Source organism: Lissotriton helveticus, chromosome 2_1, assembly GCF_964261635.1.
Source record: "Lissotriton helveticus chromosome 2_1, aLisHel1.1, whole genome shotgun sequence".
NCBI lineage: Eukaryota > Metazoa > Chordata > Amphibia > Caudata > Salamandridae > Lissotriton > Lissotriton helveticus.
Window position 1 is genome coordinate 940,055,336 of NC_136059.1, and position 12,243 is coordinate 940,067,578.

General features: G+C 43.9%; 1 protein-coding gene across 4 annotated transcripts in view; it reads left to right on the forward strand.

Moving 5' to 3' along the window:
- HSD17B3 (hydroxysteroid 17-beta dehydrogenase 3) overlaps positions 1-12,243 on the forward strand; it is a 910,057-nt gene that overhangs the window by 39,403 nt on the left and 858,411 nt on the right. The window lies entirely within an intron of this gene.

The window sequence follows — 12,243 nt, forward strand, 5'->3', positions numbered from 1 at the left end:
CTGTCGGGCCTTGGGGTTAAGTGCTCACATTATATCAGTCATTTCAGGGAGGTCAGGAACTCTGCCAGTGGGCTCTGGGAATATCCCACCAACTTGTGGGGCCAGCAGTCTTGTTGGTCACATACAGTTGTATTAAAGTCAACCCCCATTAATAAATTACCGTCCACCATTTGAAGGAGCAGGACACTCTGGTTGGGGAATGTGAGGTCATGCAAGCGTGGTGGGACCTAAACCAAACATATGTTGAGCATAGTTCCCTCCAAGCTTCCAGTAATGGCCACATATCTTCCATGTTTGTCAGACCAAATCTGCTGCACAATGAGTGGGAGTTACTTCCTTATTAAAATGCCCACACCCCTGAAGCCAGTCGTATATCCCGCATGGCAACCATTTTGTATCCTCATCAACCTAAAGCACGGTAAGTAGTACCCAGCAAATGGGTCTCCTGGAGGAGGACCACGTCAGGTGCCTGATGCGTAATGTACTGTAGGACAAATCTCCCCTTGATGATGTCCACTAGGCCGTTCTCATTCCAGGATAACAGTTTTATTGATGATGTGTCACAGAGTTTTCCATCGGTGTGTGTAGTGGCTGGGAAACTGTAAGCTATTGAACTTAATAGCAAGTTTAGGGAGGTATGTAAGGATATCCTGCATATGTGTACGTGAACCTGCAGTGTCAGTAATTCACAGGACCTTGACGGCAAGCTTGGCTACGTGGCTATGTTCCTTTGACTAGCCTCCAGTCAATCCCATGTCACCTCTGGGGTCATAAAGTGCCAGGTGATTGCTTTTGCCACTATGCGCAGCTGTGCCTGTAACATCATAGAGTATTTCAGATTCTGCACTCCAAGGGCTTCTGTAAAGCTGTGATGCAGTCTTAGTACATGAAGCTTAAAGTCCGTATGGAAATTGAACTGCGTACTTGATTGGCGGGGCACTGAGAGCCTTCTGAAGGATTACATCTTGATCTCTTAAATTAGAAATCAGGACTTTGAGTGTACATGGTGGCACCCCGGGTTTAGACAAGGCCCCCGGAATTCTGTGGATACATTCCACAGGAAATAAGTTGGATAGAACTCAGGGATGTAGCTTCTTGAGGGTAGGGTCTTCCATGAAAAGGTCCACTGCTGGACCCTCTGCCCTCTCAGAAACCCTAACAATATGAACGTTGTTTGTCCTTGATCTCCCTTCATATTCTTCCAGTTTGGCCTTTGTGATCGTGCACAGAGCTTTGGCTTGCTGTTTAATGTTAATGTTATTTGTAGAGCGCAAACTGATACCCAAGGGTGTCCTGGCGCTGAAGAGAAGATCTACTGTAAGTTGAGAGTATAGCTAGCTGGTTACCTTGAGAAAAGCTATGTTTTTAGTGCCTTTCTGAAAGGCAGGAGGTTAGAAATGTTTCTGATGTACAATGGAAGGTAGTTCCACGACTTAGCCACATTGATCGTGAAACTTCTTCCGCCCCAGTTAGCTTTTTTGACTCGAGGGATGCTGATAAGTTTTTGGTCTGCAGACCATAGTACTCTCTTAGGCATATACCAGGTAAAGCGTTGTTGTAGAAAGTCTGGTCTGATGCCAAGAAGCACCTAAAAACAAGGCACAGTGACTTAAATTAGATATGTTTACCGATCGTCAGCCAATAAAATTGTTTTATTTTGGCTGAGATGGATTTGTATTTTGGTGTGGCTGTTATAAGTCTTGCTGCCGCATTTTGCAGCTTCTGCAGCTTGTTTATTGATCCTTTATGAACCGTAAGATGTAGAATATTACAATAGTCTAGTCCAGACAGTAGCGGTCAGCAGTATGTGTTTCTGTAGGGCGGTGACGTGGGCAGGAGGAGGGGCAGGGTGGGGGGAAATAATGTATGGATTACGGAGTTTTACCAGTAAGTAAACATTTAAATAAATAAAACGAATTTCGTTGCGAACACTGCATCACCAAATGTGATGCAGTGCGTGCAACGAAATTCTGAAATTAGAGTTCCTTGTTGCACAGATAGTTCATAGTTGCTTTGGGTTATTGGTTGAGTGGGTGTGTAAACCCTTCTAAAGCAACAGCCACAATCCTTGTTAAGGTGGACCACAAAAGTCACTAAATCAACATGTGCCTAACCCTCTGGTAACCTGATTTTTCAGGGCTCCCGCTGGCTGCCCTTCCCAGCTCTTCTAACACCAGTGGTAACTAAATTCCCAGAATGCAGTCAGTGGGCATTTGGATGCTAACTATGACCCTCAGGGCATGCTCTGAGATCTAATCGTGCTGGCTTCCATTTGGCCAAACAGAAGAAAGGAGCGATCTGCTCCCTATGGGCCACACAACAATAGCCACACAAGCAGTTATCCAGCTTAACTGTCATTTCAGAAAGCAGCGGCGTGTTCCAGTTGTCCATCTTCTTGTAGTCTTTTTGTAGTTTCCCAGTCTGACAGCCTACTGGTTCCCCCAGCATCCGCTGTATCAACAGCGCTAGTGTCCTCAGCTCCCTGCAGTGTTTCCTCACTCAACTGTGTCTGTCCCTCGGAAAGGGTGCTTTGGGCGAATCTAAAGGCTCCGCAGCCCATGAGGCTACAGAGGAATTGGGAGAAGGTGATGCTTGACCCGAATCAGCCCATGCCGGTGCTTTACTTTTTGGAGTGGGAAGCATGGCTGTAGAGTTTCAGAGGTGCAGAGTAAAGTGTCAGAAAGGTGAGTTGAGTTGTGGCTTCATGAGTATCATGAACCTTAAATTAAGTATTAGGTCTTACCTGGTGGTTATTTTGTTAGGCTTTTGGAGTCCTATAGAATTTGACCTTGTTCTAAAACTAGAAAACCCACCTTCAGACTGTAGCTAGTATGCAGTGAAGATTGTATAGGGCAGCCAGAGCAGTACTCAAACGAGCCCTGGTCCGTAAAGGCACATTAAAAGTGTTCAAGGCGCAGGAGGGACATGTCACTGACACTGACTTTATCCTTGAGAATTGTGTGGTATTATCTAAATTTTTCATCCACAATCTTTTGCTTCAATCATTCTCTTGAAGCACACGTGTAGACCTCTGAATGTAGACCATGAAGACTGTTGGGAATGCTTGGAGTCCAGCAAATGTTAGTGGAGGCCACATTAAAACACACTCACTCTGTCAGAATGGAGTGCAGTTTCCACTCATTTGACCACTGTGTACTTTCTCAAAACTGTTTTTTGCCATTTTTGATTTTTCTTTTATTTGAAACCTGCCTGCATACTTCAGGGGTCCATTAATCAAGTTGTCTACCATTTGGCTGAAACAGAAGAAAGGAGCTGTAGACCATCACGCGGAGCTATGCCGCTGTTTAAAATCACACTTCCTAAGGGCTTTTTACAAACGTAGTCATCCTCAAAGTCTATGGCTGCATGCTCAGCGTGTACAACATCTTGCTGTCCACCCACTTGAGCGCCCTTTTTTAAGGCAATGGGAAACCGCATCGGCTACAATGATAAATCCTCTCTAAAGTATCCCTCTCCTACTTATGGCTGTGCACCATCTGCATTTGAAATTAGGTTGAAATCCAACTTGGCAGCATTAATTCTTCTCAACTAGATCCCGGGCCTACTGCAGCCACTAGGATTGATTAACCCACTTTCCTTTGAAAAGTTTTATCAACGCTAATAATAACATTGCTTGCCACAATACTGTTTGTATTAACACTTGCATGTTAATGTCGCCACCTCTTGTTCCTGGCCTGGCTGATGAACCCCTCTGTAATCTTGACAGTTCCCATGTTTTGATGGTAGGCTTTTGTTAAAATTATGCTACCTTTTCAATCCCACTACTGCCCTCAGTGACATATTAAGGATTTGTGGGGACATGGGCAAGATATATTTCGGGGGCCCCCTATTTGGAACAACTTAGAAAGTATTACCCTACTATGGCTAAGCAATAATGGATTATATGTAGGTCTGGTCAGAATTATAATTGCTCTTGTTGAATTTGGGTAACGTCGCGTTACGCTTGTAATCCGGAGTCCCTGCTAAATTCCGCCAATCAATGCATGGCCGAATTATTCTTCCTTTCAGGCTTCACCGAAACAGTGAGAGGCTTCACAATGAACGCTTGCGAGTGCAAGTGAGATTTGACAGCCCCTGGATGATGTAATTCATGCTGAGTTTCAGCAGTCTCACACTACCGGTGCTGAATTAAAGCACAAGCAGCATTTTGTCTGCCAATTGGCAGAATTCTGCTGAATTTCACAGAGATTTTCCGTAACTCTGCAGAATTCCGTGGAGGGAAACTTTGCGAGTTCCACCCAACCAAAAATGTTACACCTTCAGAAACAGTTGAATGCTTGAGCTGCTTGGTGTTGGCCAGCCAAATAGTACTGAAAGAAAGCTTGATCCATTTCTTTTTGAGTTTGGATAAAAATTTTTTACTTAAAACAAAACAGAACTGTTTAGCGAGAGAACAGAGATAGAATGAGAAAAAGGGGAGGTGGCGCAGAGAGGTAGGAAACTAGTGGGGTGGGCATTAAATAGCGCTGTGGAGCTGAGAAAGGCGAGGAAGTGATGGAGATGTGAGATAGAGAGAGGTGATGTAGAGAAAAGGCTGAGAGAGGTAAGCTAGTAGAGATATATATACATAGAGAGACAGGTGATACAAAGTATGAGATGGGGTTGTGTGAGAAGTGAAGTAGATTGAGGAGATATACAGGGAGATTAGAAAAAAATTATCAGTAGGTACGCAGGTAGAGATGAGGCATAGAGAGGAGATTGAGATTGATAGATATAGAGATCGGCTCAGAGACTGAAAGAAAGGCAAAGATACGAGTGAAAGTTAGAGAGAGATGAAGTTGAGTGAGATATGTTGAGTGAAATATATTGAGAGAAAGGTAAGGTAGATGAAGGTGTGTTAAAAATTACTGAAATCGAGAACGCGGATGTAGGTACTTGCAGATCTCGAGACAGGGAGAGTGCTTAAGGGAGAGAGAGAGGAAAGGTAGAAGAGGTGAGGTGAGGTCAAGTAAGAGGGGAGAAATTACAAAGAAAGAGAAATTACAAAGAAAGATTCTTTCCCATTCTAATTACCACCAACTGTCTGAGATGTGTTAAGGCTGAACAAGCCAGGCATGATCACTAAGAGCCCGACTTATCACCACTTTCAGCCACTGCAAAGTCACCAAATTTGCTGCACACTAGTGCCAAGTGCTGATTTTTGACTGTGACATGGAAGATAACTTGTGTGAAACTGTGCCCTGGCTCTCTCCTTCTAATCACAAACCAAAAGGAGCAAATATTGCACTTTCACAGGAAAAAAACGATTAATTATTTCTTTAAGCCTTATTCCACAGAGCCAGAGGGTGTGGTACTCAAACCTTGGCCCTGGAGGATGGATCATTATTTGAATGTGCTGCAGACGAGAGAGGAACACTGAGAAGACACGCCCCTCGAGGAAAACTCCAAAGATGCAGCACTGCTTAAGAGGGAGAGAATCCATCTGCATTTCTGAGATAAGGAGGCAAACCCACCCTGCTCACCTCTCTTGTAGGAACCACCCGCTCCAAAGAGGGAGAAGAAGCCATCGAGCTTGAGCACATAGTGACCTGTGGTTTTTCTAGCTGTCCCAGCCAGGCTCCGAGAGGAGCGTGGCTAACACAGATGCATGCCAGGATCCGGGCTGGCGGTTGGATGGAAGGAAATATAAGGGGCCCAACTAATGATAAGAAGCGGAGTGAACCCTGTGAACTACATGGACTACAATCACTTGGTGCACTTGTTAAACGATATAAAGGGGGATCGGTTTTCTTCTTAGCACGAGTACTTGTGAGCACTAGTCCCCTATTCAAGGCACTTCTGTTTGTCTCGCACTGAGGAAAAGATGGTGGAAGCAATGAGTTCAGATAAAACAAGAAAGGAGACTTACCTGCATTGTTCTCCTTCATCCCCAGAATACCGGTGGGAAGACTCCTGACTTAGGACCTGGAAGAAGAGAGCAGTGAGGGATGCGTAGTCCCAGAGAAAGTATCATATAATCTTTGTCAGAATACTTGATAATAAAATAGAGACAACTACAACTAAGCTCTGTCTCACTCTGGATATATGCAAAGAATACCATCAGTAGGGTTACAGCAAGTTGGAATGGGCCCTCCAGAAGCATGTGACCCAAGCTGAGATCGACTGCACCAATTTTACCATTGCTATCAGTTCTTAAGGCGAGTACATGACCAAAATGTCAAAGGATCAGATACAATTGGCTGCTGGGATAGCGCAAGGATAGGGGTATACCGTGCCAGGAGCCATGATTCCATTACAGAAATACGCATCAGGTAAAGACCCAATGGCATTTTTCCTGAATTTCAAATGGCCCACCAGAGCAAGCACCTGGATGGTAGAACGTTGGCCTTTTTATCCTGCCCCTTTGTTGACTGGTGAAGTACAGGCTGCTTACCTGATCGCTAACAAGGTTGGGAGATCTATGTATGATAATATAAAGAAGTTCATTATGGATCATTTATTAGGGGTTGATGATGAAACTCATTGGCTTAAGTTCTGCAAAGAGAGTGCCAGATGACACTCCAAAAACGCTGTTCTTCAAAATGAAGGACACCACCAATAGATGGTTGTAACCCCTCAACTCTAACAAGGATGAAATCATGGACAAGATTTACTTTGAGCAGTATCGTGAGGAGCTACCCTGCCATATCCAAAAATGGTTAAGGCAGCATGTAGGTTTAACCCTCAAACAGGCTGTAAATATAGCCTGTACCTTTGCTCAAGCCAAGTTTCGGCCAAGTGTCGAACAAATAAACCCATTCCGTCCACGGGATGTAAGTTTGAGGAAAAACCTCATAAAGTAACCCAAGAGTCTCCCAGAGTCAAGGTAGGACAACCAGTCTCTATTGTAAAACCCTGGCCTCGTGTGGGGAATAGGGCCACATAGCCCAGTTCTGTAAAAAGAAGAAAGAAAAGGAGAAGAGGAATCCATGGACATCAGGGATGCCCCTCACTCCATCCTTTACGCCCAGGATATGGGACCCATATACTACGTGAGTTGACTTATCAATGGTAATTGGGTAACTTGCTGTTAGACTCTGGTTGCAGACAGTCTGTGCTCAAAGACGACTTAGTCTATCTCTCTCCGATAATGCCTAATAAATATGTGGGGTTCATTGTGTACATGGGGACACCAAAACATACCCTGTAGCTTGACTAACTCTGACCAACAAAATGTAATAGGTAAGTTTTGTACTCCCCGCTCTTCCCGAAAACATTATCCTCTTGACAGATAATCCCTATTTCTTTGCTTTGGTACAGAACAACCTTAACATCTGAGTGAACCCTCCGGAGAAGAACCTGAGGCAAAAACTAGAGAGGCAAATAAAACCAAACCTCAGAATGCTCTCGTCACTCCAGAACCATGGATGCTAGACACGCATTTCAGGGTAACACAGTTGAATGATACATCATTACGGAATGCGTGGCAAAGTACTAAGGACAGTCAAAACAATCCCAGCCCTGTCTATCCCCAGTTCATATTAAGAAAAGGATTGCTCCATTTGTTTGTAAAATAAATGAGAACCCCAGATTTTGGTACTGCTTGAATGTACGTGCTCTTCTTTGCACACTGGCACATGTTGGCTGGCTATTGTGATTTAGAGAAGACCAGCCAAGCCATTTAAGGCATTTTTTGGCCAGGCATATACCCTCAGATCAAACAATATTGTCAGGAGTGTGAAATATGCCAGAGGAAAAACCCATTTCAACCTCCCGTGGTACCTGTACTACCACTGCCTAGCATAGGGAAACTCTTTGATAGAATAGGAATGGGTCTCATTGGGCCTTTACCTCGCTCTGTCAGAGGGTTCTAATACATGTTAGTCTTAGTCAACTATACTACACGCTATCTTGAAGCCATGCCCTTCAGTACTACTACCATTAAAATCAGGCCCATAGCCAGGAATATTTGTTTTGGGTAGCATGGCCTCCAGTAGTGAAATAAATGAAATGGCATTGGGCTGTGTGCACAGGGCAGTAAGTTCATAGTATCAGAATATCATGGCCTAAATATCGTTTGTTAAATATATATTGTCCTAAATATTGTTTATTATCAGATTTAATAATATACACATCAAGTTGCCAATTTAGTAGGGGCTTCTAGGAAGTATGTAGTAGGACATTGTGAATTGGGATAAACTGTCTGCATGTGATCAAGGATACACCATACCCCCTAGCCCATATAGTTCAACAGGCATACATCCAGGGTACTAACAGAAGTAATAAGCAATGCAGTGCGCACAACAAAATTTGTTTTTTTTCTCGTTACTTACCTGAAATCGTCAGCTTGCCTCATTTTACAACCCCCCCGACCCTGCCCCTCCCCCGCCCCACTTCACAGCCCGGTGGCACGCCCTATACGGGGCGTGGCTGTTTGTACTCCTTCTTGTGTATTGACTTACTTTTGCCTATGTTGTGTGGGACAGTGTTTGAGTGTCTGAATGTTTCTATACTCCGTCTTTGCTTTGGTGTCTGGGTTAGTGGACATACCTACCTGGATTGCCATGGCATCCTTCTAACAGTCTACCATTATTATATATATGTTGACCCCTGATTCAGCACATAAAAGTGAAACCTGTTGCTTTTGTCACTTCTTACACCCTGTAGTTAAATCCCTCTTTTGGCATGATCACCACTTTTTTGGACTGATGCTGCTGGTTGTTTGTGCACTGGGACTCTGCTAACCAGGTTCAAGCATATGTAGTCTGAAGCCTAAAACATGTCAACATTGGATATACTCTTAATTGCCATATTTAACTTACCTATAAGCCCTAGTATCTGGTATAAAGTATACTCAAGGTCTGTAAATTAAGTGTCACTAGTGGATTGCTGCACACATTTTGCCACCACTAGAGTGACATTGCACAACATATGTGCAGGCCTAATACTGTAGCCTGCTTGTTCAATTTTAAAACTGCAAATTCGACTTGCCAAAATAAACCCTTTTAACAGGCTTATACCCTACTTTTAAATATTCTTAAGTCGTCCTAAGTAGATCTTAAATGCTCTAAGGTCAGGGAGATTGTATTTAAAAGTAGGACAGGTTAATGTTAAACAAGTCCCTACAGTGACAAGGCTCCAAAATCTATTTTCTCTGTAGCATGGTTAGCTGTTCCATAGGAAGGCACTGGCCTACACTAGTCAAGTCAATAATGTTATCTCTGCCTAGGAACCAGCTAAAAGCTAATTCTTGGACTTTTAAAAGTATTTATTACAAACCAAATGAATTGGTAAAGTCGGAAGTGCACTACATATTGTGAAAAGGGTACTTTTAAAAGGCCACCTTTAACCTACTTAAAACCTCTGGGAGCACATTTTCAAGGTTTTCCAAATGTCTCCCTGGAGCTGATTAGCTCCTTTGATGAGGTGTAAATTTGTTCCTAGAGCTGAGATAAAGGCCTTGGCCTTGGCCTCGGGGGTGTTATCTTCCTCTGACAAGATGACTATCTGGGCAGTGCCTAGGAACCTAACTAACCTCAAAGATGTATTTCCTGTCACAGGCAGATGTTTCAAACACCTGTGCCTGTGCCTTGTTTTGTTCCTCTAGTCAGCCATTCACCAATCCCAGTGGGAGAGGAGCTGCCACCAGAAATGGTTTTGAGTGACCACGGAGAAGGGTTTGCTGTTTTCCACCCACCTCTAGGGTGGGCATAAGAGCTCTGCACAGTGGAAGGAACATTCAGCCATGTTGGAATTTGGTAGTGTGGGGTATTGTGGGATTATTTACCAAAAAGCACACAGAAACTGCAGTAAAGCTGGGGAGTGTTACCCCAGGCAACTTTTACCCTTTCGGTTAGGGAGGGGCCAGGAGTCACACCCACCCACAGGCTAGTGCCGGGCAAAAATGTAGCCCTGCTGAGCACCCCTCTTCATAATGCTACTGGACCTGTTGAAGACAGAAGGAAGATAGTTTCTGCTATTGAAACTTGTGAGGAGAACCTTTAAGGCCTGGACTTGCTACCACCTGTACCCAGGACAAACAAGTGGACTACAAGGGTCAGTTGACTGACTTGCTATTAAGCTACAGGGACACATTAACTGTAAGAAGTCCACTTCACTGTAAGAGCCGAGCTGTCTTGAACCCTCCTGGTGGCTCCTGTGGAGTTAGTCATGACCCCCAAGTACTCTTCCTGAGTTCCTAGAACCGTTGGCTTTTTGTCTGGGTGTACTCTGAATGCTGTGCAGTAAAACATGGGGACTTAGAAACCTCCTGGTAACGCTTTACCTGGAGAGCTGCTGAGGGACTGGGGCCACCCTGACAGGCCATCCACTGAGGGTGCATCGCTGGTGGGTCTGACTTCAGCACAGCTCCCACCACGTTCACCTGTTGACTCTGCAATCCTTTGATGCAAAGCTTTCCTTGCTTCCTAACCCCAGCTTCATTGGTGCTGCCAGCAAAGAAGGCCATATTGACGCCGAAGAACTCAGGGGAGTTAACATTTAAACCTCTCCTGCCAGAAGTTTTCCTGCATAAACAAGCTGTTTCCCTGAGGCTCCATCTTGATGACGGAAATAATTGAGGTCAAAATCCTTCTCCTTGTGCTAGTCTACTGCCTACTTTCTCTGAAGGCTGTTAACGTTGGGAGGTATCTGTTCCACAGGTAGGAACGCGGTCATTGTATCCAACCATGGCTGGTCTCTTAATGATGAATTTGAACTTTGGCACCACAACACTACACTTCAGCAATTACTAAAGGGAGTTGAGTGGAAAGCAGATGGATTCTTATGTCACTGAATATTGTGAGTCATGGAACCCATTCAATCCTACCTCAGCACCCAACACTCACATCACCTGTCAAGTGAAGGAGGCTCTAGTTTTCTGGCTCACAGTCTTCAAGATAAGTTATGCTAAGGACAGAAACTCATAAGGATCATTTTGCTCTTAAAGCCTTGCGATAATAAAAAGAAAATAGTAAAAGCAGACCACTAACAAACACACAGGAACAGTTCATAAACATAATAGAGAAAAACACGTACAGACAGACCTAGAAACTGATGAAGACAATCCTGTAGATGAAATGGCACATCAGAAAAAACTGCTAAATACTTAGAAGTGCATGAAAACATAAGAAAGACTATAGTTGAGGAAGATGTGACGAGGTTTGATATTTGCCACACAACAAAAACATTTGCACAATAAAATAAAGAGCATGGAATAAGTGCTCTGTCTTTATTCCTCCTTATTTCGCCTGTGCTCTATAAGTAATGCTTTGTTCTTCAAACTTCTCCGGGTCAACTCACTGTCCTGGTATTGTTTGGTTGCCTTGTGGTGACTCCCTGGTTTGACCCTAATAGGACTAGGAGGGGACTTTGGACAGAACTCCTCATTCTCCAGTGACAAGCTACACCTCGCCCTCACAGATACGATGTCTGATGCACGGACAACTAGACTTGCAAAACTACATAACAAACATGGAGAAAGGTACATACAACATGATTCTTAATTGGTGACTAAAAGACAGTAATAAAGTTTATGACATTTCAGTTTGAGAAGCCACGGGGAGTGTGGGGAGGTTTGACATTCATCTATTTATATGCTGATTGGATCTGATCCTACAATTGTACACAAGTCACAATGCACAAAAAAATGTTGTGAGATATATGACAAAGTGTGGCAGTTGTTGTTGTGCTGTACAGTACCTAAGAGCCCCAATTTTGAGGTTCTGTAGAAAATAATCTGTCCCCTTCCATGCTAGTTTTGTCTTGTTTTATGTATCTTTTATTTCCTCCTTCACTCCCTTTGTTTTCCTTTGTCAAACTACTGGAGGCCTTCCTCTAGTGTTGTCTGAGACTTCTCTATCTTCTGATCTCACCCTTTCAGCTATTTGTTCCTCTTTTATACGGGACTCAACCCAAGGCATTCACGCAAGGGTGGAATGTTGAGGGCATCTTCATGTGGTGCGTTCCTCGTTTGGATCTGTTGGGGCCAGGAAAGGTGTGGGGCAATAAACCCTTTCTCTTCTGCTCTTAATCTCTCCGGTCCATCCCTCAACCACTCTCCATTTTATCATATGTGAACAACATACATAATTGCTTTGTTGGTTTAACAGTGCCCTCAGCTTGTTGCTCCTCATTTGCTCCTAGGCAGACTTCATATTATAGTCCTTTGGGTCTGTAACGGGTCACACCTCTGTTGCTTTTGGACAGTCTCCATATAAAGTACCTGATATTTTAACAATGTCTCCAAAGTATTGTTTTTCCATTGCTTCTCTGGTGCTCCGGGTAGACTCCCCTGAGCACCCC